Raw genomic sequence first — 9,156 nt, 5'->3', positions numbered from 1 at the left:
GAAAGGAATAATAAAATACATGTTAAAATAGAAAAATTCAAAAAAAAAGATAAAAATTTAAAGGTATTCATCACAGGGCTATTTGAAGTAGAAAAATAAAATGAACTCAAGCAAAATTTTCCAGTATAGGTAATAGACTAAATGATTTATAACGGTCTATCCAATGCCTAACCTAATAACATAAAAATTTTATAATGTTAAAAGAAAAAAGTAAGATATAAAACTATATACAGCACAATTATAACTAGATTATAAAATATATGCATATAAAAGACTGGAAGGAAATACAATAATATATTAAGAATGGTTATCTTTAGTGGAAGTAGTTATGGGTGATTTTATTATCTTTTCCTTAATATTATACATATATTATATGTATAATTATATATTATATATAATATTATACATATACAAAGTATATGTTTCTTGAAAATAAGAAAACAATCCTTCAACAACTCATTATTGAATATTATTCTACAGAGAAAGACCAATTCCTATCAGCTTTTCTTTGCCCATTTACAAGGAAAAAATTTTATATTCAGACACATCACAGATAATTGTTGTTGCAGAGACAGAGGCCTGTAGAAGCATTTCATTTGCAGAATTCTTTGTGGGATAAAATTTTTTATGACTACCTCTACCACATATTCCTGAGACACACAGTCCAGAAGGTCACTGAAGTAACTATTACACAGCACCAATTATGATGTTTTATCCGCCTTTGTTAATCACGACATGATATCATACGTGGGTGGTCCCTATTTCCTTTGTTTGTGTTCCTCATAACTGTCTTCTCTGATTGTTCTGTCTCATTCTTTTCCTGCACTTACAGGATATCATCTCATAAAGTATAAGATGATCAGAGAACAAAGTCCCTTAAATCAAAATGTATTGAAAGTTGAAAAGACCACTGGCAGAGCAAAGCTTTTAATTTACAGTGGCTGGATTCATTGAGATGGTGTGTTGGAGTCCAAGTTCAATCAGATATTTCACAAGTTGCCTGTTCCACTCAGCAGTGCCTGGGCTCCATGACATGGATACAAAGGACTACTGTGTAGCCTTGACAAGTAGCACATTGTCAAGATGGGATGGAATGGAACGACACCTGGGGACAGACTCCTGTTCTTGACAAGTCATCAAAGGAAGGCAATTTACAAACGTAAACATATTCTGCCTCTGCTTTAAGGAAAAGAAACCAGAAGCACTCAGACTACATGAGATAATTAGTGCTCAAAATCACTCTTCACATGTATTCTTTAATAAATGGTATGAGAACTTGAACATTAACTATTGCCTATGCTCTTTTGCTGTGATCGTCTATCGATCCAAGGCAGTGTGCAGAACAAACATTCATTAATAATGAAGACTTTAAGGGATGCCTGGGTGGCTTAGTCGGTTAAGCGTCTGACTTTCGCTTAGGTCATGATCTCGCGGTTCGTGGGTTCGAGCCCCGCCTCGGGCTCTGTGCTGACTGCCAGCTCAGAGCCTGGAGCCTGTTTCAGAGTCTGTGACTCCCTCTCTCTCTGACCCTCCCCTGCTCATGCTGTCTCTCTCTCTCTCCTAGAAATAAATAAAAAACATTAAAATAATAATAATAATAATCAAGACTTTAACTTTCTTTTTAAGTAAGTGTTCAGGGAAGTAGAAAGGCAAATAGTAAAAAATGGGAAGAAGGAATCCTTGATATGGATAACAAGTCCACCTTTTCTCTAAGCCTCGTATGGTAAGTTTATAGATATGAACACCTGTATTGTAAAACCAGATAGGGAAAATTGGTGAAGTGTGGCTATTACAAATATGGCCCTAAGAACAGTACCTCCCATAGGGCCTCTCAAATCAGGCTAGCTGACGGTGATGATAATCATAATATGGAAAACAAAATGGGCTTAGATTTTGAAGACCTGTGTTCAAGTTCTAGATCTTTTATAAAGGGAGATAATAATTCTTTCCTTTTATAGTGAGATTTCAGTATGGAGGACATGAAATAATGAAATATAAAAGGATTTTTAAACTCTCAAACAATATGACCTTGTCTCTCTTGATAACGCACTATAAGCTGGGCATTGTCCTATTTAGTCCTCACTACAAGCTGAGGCTGGAAATACGATTTTCTCCTTCCACAGATGAGTAATCTGAGGCCCAGAAGGTGAAGTAACTTCCTAATAGATAGAAAGTTGCAAACCTAGAGCTCAAACCCAGACTGGGAACTTGATGTACAGTTTCTTCGTGTTTTATTGTATTACTGTTTTTAGGACCTGTTGGGTCCCAGGTAGCATTAACATTAGACACCCCTGGGATGGCCCAAAAATGACCCCAGGAACTTGTTCTGTGTCCAATTCAGGAGTCACTAGTTATGTAGGGTTATCAAGCCCCTAAAATGTGCCCAAAACAGACAAAGAACCAATTTTAATTTAAACTTTAATTTTTAAAAGTGTCAAATTTAATTTAAAAATTGGTACTTAATACGGGTATTGGAAAACTTTGAAGTATGTATGTGAAACAATTTGGGTATGAAAATCTACCTTTCAACTGTATATTTTATGAAATCTAAATACAGATCAAGTGGGGCGCCTGGGTGGCTTAGTCGGTTAAGCGACCGACTTTCGCTTAGGTCATGATCTCGTGGTTCGTGGGTTCGAGCCCCGTGTCTGGCTCTGTGCTGCCAGCCCAGAGCCTGGAGCCTGTTTCAGAGTCTGTGACTCCCTCTCTCTCTGACCCTCCCCTGATCATGCTGTCTCTCTCTCTCTCTCCTAGAAATAAATTAAAATAAAATAAAATAAAATAAATACAGATCAAGTATTTCCAAAGAAAAGTTAGTGTCCAAATGGAGAGATTCTATAAGTATAAAATACACACCTGACTTGAAAGACTTAGTATTAAAAAAACATAAAGTATCTTAATAACAACTTTTATATTGATTGCAAGTTGAAATGCTATTTTGGATATAGCAATTAAAAGAAAATGTATTAATAAAACTCAGTTCACGTATTTTCCCTTTTTTTTTTTTTTTTTTTTACTGTGGCTAGTAAAACACCCAAACTTACATATATGGTTCACATTGTATTTCTATTGACAAACTCTGACCTGGACAATGGAAATGAGAGCTCTCCCCTCTTCCCACCAAGAGGGCTGAATAGGAATTGGCCTTCCTGCCCTGGCTATAAAGTTACCATGGACCCCAGGTCCCCTTTGTTTTGTTGATGCTTCACAAATTTATTGTTTCTTTGTCTAAAAGATATGAAAGCTGCCTGCTTCAGTAACTTCTTTTAGTAGGGTTTTTGTAGGTAAAAAATTAAATTTGTTTTCCTCCTGTTAATCAGTCTTATATCAATTTAGTGATTAGACTAGCCAAAGAACCTGGAAGGGAAGAAGAGGCAAGTCTTCCTCCCCTACACTTGCCCTATATGATGAGAGAGTCAGAAGGAAGCAGGTCTTGCTCCTAGACGGTTCACCCTCAGTGTGCCCAGCACAGTGCTCGGCACACAGTACATCTTTCTGTGGATGTCTTGACCACCACATCTTGATGAACCTTGCTTAAAATTTCCCTAATAAAACCTTTCTGACCCATAGAATTTGCCATGGCTCATGACAGATGGTGACCAGAAAGGGACCCATCTTGCACAACAGAGGATCCTGGGAATACCTGGAGAAAAATATATAGGAAAAGACTAAACTTCCTCCTAACAGAAAGGTAGGTACCGAAAGAACACTGAGATTTGTGATCTTATTGTAAATATGACACATGTGTAATTAACACAGAAGAAGTCAAGGACATACTAGTTACATTTGTAACCAGTGTTGGTCCCTTGAGTCACATTATCCCATAAAAACGTAAGTGGTATTAAAGCAAAATTCCTGTACTAATACATAATGCTGCATTTAACCCAGAATAAAGCTGAAACACAATACGATTTATATACTCCAGGGACAGGAGAATCCCTATCCACTAGCAAGCATGACAGAGGGCTACCTATTGATGAGAAAATCCACCTTTGTTTAAATGCTAATTAAACATCTACTGAGAGTATCCAACTCTATGCCAGAACATAGAATAGACATTAGGACAGTAATGTGAAATAATATAAAAAGCATTGGCTTTCTCATTATGTGATCCAGGTCTCAGTCTCCTAATGTGTGAAACAATGATAATAGTCTTCAAATGGGTATTGAGGGCCTTAAGTCCATCATGTATTTTAATTGCCTAGACAGTGTGTGACATAGCAAAGACAAACTCAGTGCCCTCCCTCTGAGAGCTAAAAGAGTGGAAAACAGTCCCTGTCCTAAAGGAGTTAGTGCTATAGTCAGAGGAGCCGAGCAGTCTCATCCTCAGACTGCTATGGCAGTGCTGTAGCAGGGGGTAACCGTGCACCTCCACCTTGGCAGGCAGGAAGGAGGGCCCTGCAGTACACTGTATGTGAACTTGGGATGAGAAGAGGCAAGGACATGGCACAGACAATGTAAGAAACTGAACTGCTTTGAAATGATCCCACCACAAAAAGAAAGAATTCCCTCCTTGAAAATAAAATTGCTTTCCATTTGATTTCTTGTCATTTGCTTTTCCTATAAATGTTTAGCACAGAAAAAACAACTATTTGAGGAATTTAATAAACTATGGTCCAAATAATCACAATCTTAAGCTAAATATGTGTGTGTTTTTACCAGAATTCTAGATTTTTGTGAAATAGAAACACACCTCTCACTTTTACAAGTAGGTGTTCTAGGTGTTTGGGATTTTTTTTTTTTCATTTTATTTCAAAATCTCTGATTTGTCCAACCCACTCCATTGGCTCCCATGGTCACTATCTTAGTTCAGACTTTTTATCCTCTTTCCGTTGTTATTCCCGATGGGCCCCCCTCTCCAGCTGGTCTTCGCTCCAATCTTTCTTGCATGTCGTGATCAGAGCAACCTCACAGGATCCCATTGTCTGCACTGCTTTCCGCACTGCCAGCAGCTCCCCATCCTACAGGAGAGGCCAGGCCACTTGGAAGGCACCGCCACCACACGGCTTGTCCTACCCACTGCCTGCCCTGCATCGTGAGCAGCCCTGCCCGGGAGCACCTCGCATGGGGACAAGGACAAACGGACATGTGGGGCGCCACACCCTGGCCATCTCTGCCTTCCTTAACTTGCTTCCACTCTTCCCTATGCCCCTCCCTTCTCTGTGCTCTGCGTTCAAACCTCAACCACAAATGTCTCTTACTCTTCTAAATCTTCATCCATTCACTTCTTCCTCCAAGCCCAGGCAGACTCTTAATCATGGTTTTCTCAGCATTTACAGAGCGCCTTGGTCAGACCACCCACACAACTCTGGTCATATCACATCGTATTAAAATGAACTGTGTACATCTTTTGTATCCCTAATTTAACGGTGGGCATGGGCAAGATACCATCTCACAAAGTCAGGGCAGCCTGTCGGTAGTCCTTTAAAGTGTCCAGGATGGAGTGAATTCCTCCAAAAATATTTATAGAAAAGAGGAAAACTAGGGACCAGAAAAGAGAAGGAAAAAGAAGCGGGTGCTTTGAAATTAGGTTTAGAATTTAACATAATTGGTTTTTAGCCTAGTTCCTAGAGATGACGTTGCCATACTGTGATCAAGGACAACGCATATTGTTTCTGTGAATGTCACTCACCCCATCTGCACAGGAGAAATAATAATAATAGATCTTACCTCCCTGGCACTGTTATGGGAGTAAATGAATTGAAAGAGTGGCTGTAAAACTCCAGTTTTGAGTTGAGTCCAAGGTCGTTCTGTTTTTTGAAAAAGTATTTTTCAGAAAATTGGAAATTTGCTCTAAAATTTTTATTGAAAAAATATTCTCTTTGGTTGAATAATGATAGAAGATAAAACATGCCACAGTTCCAACTCATCCCCCTTTATTAATGAATTAAGCCACATCAAAATGCAATAAAAAAGGTATAAGAGGCTCCTAAGAAGCATTCAAATTTTTATCATTTTCCCTTCATAAAATAAGCATTTCTATTAAAACGGTATTACATAAAAATGGAATTTTAATGGGTAAAGATTCTTTAAAATCACAAGACCACCTGGTAAAACGCAGGCTTAAAACTACTTTTCCCTCCATAGAACTTAGAAATGAAAGAAATCAAAATGAAATTAGAAAGTGCAAAAAACCAAAATAGCCACAAAATAAACGTACTTCCCAAATATGGAAGTGTCTGGACTTCCAATTCAAAGATGCCATTGTTAAGAATATTAGGCTCAGGGCGCCTGCGTGGCTGTCAGCTGAGCGACCAACTTCGGCTCAGGTCATGATCTCATGTTCTGTGGGTTCCAGCCCCGCGTCAGGCTCTGTGCTGACAGCTCAGAGCCTGGAGCCTGCTTTGGATTCTGTGTCTCCCTCTCTCTCTGTTCCTCTTCCCCTTGTGTTCTGTCTCTCAAAAATAAATAAACATTAAAAAAAAAAAAAAAAAAAGAATGTTAGGCTCTTGCTCAACAGTGACCATGGGAAGTAAGAGATTCTGCATTAGTAGTGAAACCAGATGGGTTATGCAGAAAGGCGCACTGCAGGGAGAGAAGCCACATGTGACTGGAAGACACGGATTATGATACTGCAGCACAGTGGAAAACATGAATTACTTGCCAACAAAGGACCTGCCATGGGAAAGAGTCACAGTAGGCAAAAACGCAATTGAAAGGATGGTCACTCCAGAGAAAAACGGGCTCCAACTTCGAGAAGAGGGTGCGTTTGGCAAATTTGTATCCACAGTCAAGCTGTGATGTCATTTTGGATATGACTGTTGGTGAAGAAATAGAAAGCATTTCAAATTGAGACCTGTTGAGGCAATAAGCATAAATGCTCATAGATTGTATTTGCAAATATTTGGGGGATGTGAATATTTATCTTGCTCATATCTAAAGAATTTTAATTTTTCTTCTTTATAATTTTAATCGAAGCATTACTATTCATTTTTTCTTAACTCTTTCTTATAGGCATCAAATTATAATATCTAAGTCCATTTTGGGGGAAAGAAACACCACCAGGAATGTCCCCCTAGAACAAAATAACGATGTTCATTCCTCAAAACAACCAAATTTGAAGTTTACCAAAACAAAAACAAAGAGCCCACACACAAAAGAAGTCACAAAAATCACATTCTAGGGATTCAGTGCAAGAAGCAGCCTTCACTTGGCAGTCTCATCATCCTTCAGCAGACTTTCCAAAAAAATAACACCCTAGCTCATCAAAATATACATTTCTATTTGTTTTTTAATTAAAAATAACAATTAAAAAAATAAATAAAATCTGAAGGAGTTCACAGTCATTTGCCTTACACATGTCGATGTCATGTACCACCTCTGAAGGTCAGGAAGGCTATTTGTAGCGTCCGTGATTAGCAGACACTGGTCTTCAAGGTTCGGCTTTCTTCCAATGGTGTCAAATACCCACAGTTCCAAGTGTGAAGGAACACAGATGATCTCTTTTGAGAATTCCACAGGATAATACAGGCACCCGAGCTGTTCTTCATGGAGTGCAGGGCTTCCGTCAAACTGACACAATCACTCTGTGTAAAATATTTCCCTCCTGTTTGAGTACTTCCATTGAAAGGCCAAGAATCAGTCTGAGAACTCCCATGTGGAATCATCTTCTGGAGTTGTGAAGATTGGAACGACTGTCAAGTCATTAATCATATCATCAGTGTCTCTCCCTTCTTTGGGGTACCTCTTCAGTACTGGAATACAGTCTTCTACTAGAACCTGAGAGCAGTCCCCTTTCTGATGGTTTAAGGCAAAGCCACATGTTTTTCACATGTATTTCTTACATCCGTCAATCACCATTTGGTCAATCACTACCACAGTGACTATCTTTGGTTTTGGTTTAACTATTTACCATAATATGCCCCCATCTCTGTCTCCTAGAATCAGTATGTCTTTCCCACTGTGGTCTTCTTTTCCATTGTCCATGATGGCCTGGGTATGCACAAATCACTCTCCACCAGATTAACATCTCCAAATTTTGCCTCAAGCATAGAATTTCAATGTTCTATTAAGGTTAATCTTCCTCATACACCATTTCATCTATGTCACCCCCAACCAGGCAACCAATAGCTATAGGCCAGTTAATGGTCTCTCCTCAAACTATAGGTGGTAATCACTCACTATGGTCCTGACTCAGTTCTTTATTCTTTCTTCTACTTTGTCCAAAAGACTGTGGTTCATGTAGATCGCTCGATAACTGTGGTCTTGCTAGGTGTACCCCGACTCCATCATCCCTTGTTTCCAAAAAATGGACTGGAGGCCTTTTAGAATGTTCTCACCATCAGCTTTGGTGCCAAGCATGAAGTCCTGTGTGCTGCACTGTGCTGCTGCCATAGTGAGGCACGCACGGCCCTGTGCCATGCCTGGAGGAGGCAGAGGCAGCCTCAGGAGACTGGGGAGGCTGCAGGCATGTCAGGCTTCTCTGAAGAATTTTAATTAATTTTAAAATAAGAGATAAAAAAATGTATGTGAGAACAAAAGACCCAACAAACAAGAGTCCTCCAGGGTATCAGATGAGTAGAGTGCATCACCTCCATCATCCCTCAGATACAGTGCAGGAAATGTTTTCTTTTTTTTCTTTTTTTTCTTTTATTTTTTAAAAAAAATTTTAATGTTTATTTTTTGAGTGAGAGAGACAGACAGAAGGTGAGCAGGGGAGGGACAGAGAGAGGGAGACACAGAATCCAAAACAGGCCCAGGCTCTGAGCTCTCAGCAAAGAGCCTGACATGAGGCCTGAAGTCATGGACTGAGAGATCATGACCTGAGCTGAAGTCAGACGCTTAACCGTCTGAGCCACCCAGGTGCTCCAAGTTTTCTTACACTAGTGTCTCCCCAGTGTGCTAGACGAACTGGGTCTCCCAAGGAATATCATTCACTGTTAATAGTCTTTTATAATCAGTAAAGATCTAGCTCAAAACATTCAATGTACTTAAGAAATCTATAAGGTCACAAATCACTAGAACTATTATCTCCTGTTTAGCTTTTTTACCTTACTGCCGGATATCATCTGACAATATTATACATTTGCAATATTGTAATGTATAAGAAATATATATTTGGTCAAATATATATTTTCCTTGTCTATTTAGCCTTTGTCCACAGTTCATAGCCCACAGCTCCCCAAACCCTTGGAATTTCCTAAGTGTGAAGAGACA

General features: G+C 39.1%; 1 pseudogene; it reads right to left on the bottom strand.

Annotated features, from left to right (window-relative positions):
• Window positions 1–4,908: 4,908 nt before the first annotated feature.
• LOC120234606 lies at window positions 4,909–8,334 on the bottom strand (annotated as a pseudogene).
• Between the last annotated feature and the right edge of the window lie 822 nt (window positions 8,335–9,156).

The sequence above is a fragment of the Hyaena hyaena genome, unplaced genomic scaffold (assembly GCF_003009895.1).
Source record: "Hyaena hyaena isolate Hyena2069 unplaced genomic scaffold, ASM300989v1 scaffold_112, whole genome shotgun sequence".
NCBI lineage: Eukaryota > Metazoa > Chordata > Mammalia > Carnivora > Hyaenidae > Hyaena > Hyaena hyaena.
The sequence above is the reverse complement of the archived record's forward strand: the minus strand, read 5'-3'. Positions and strand labels throughout refer to the sequence as shown.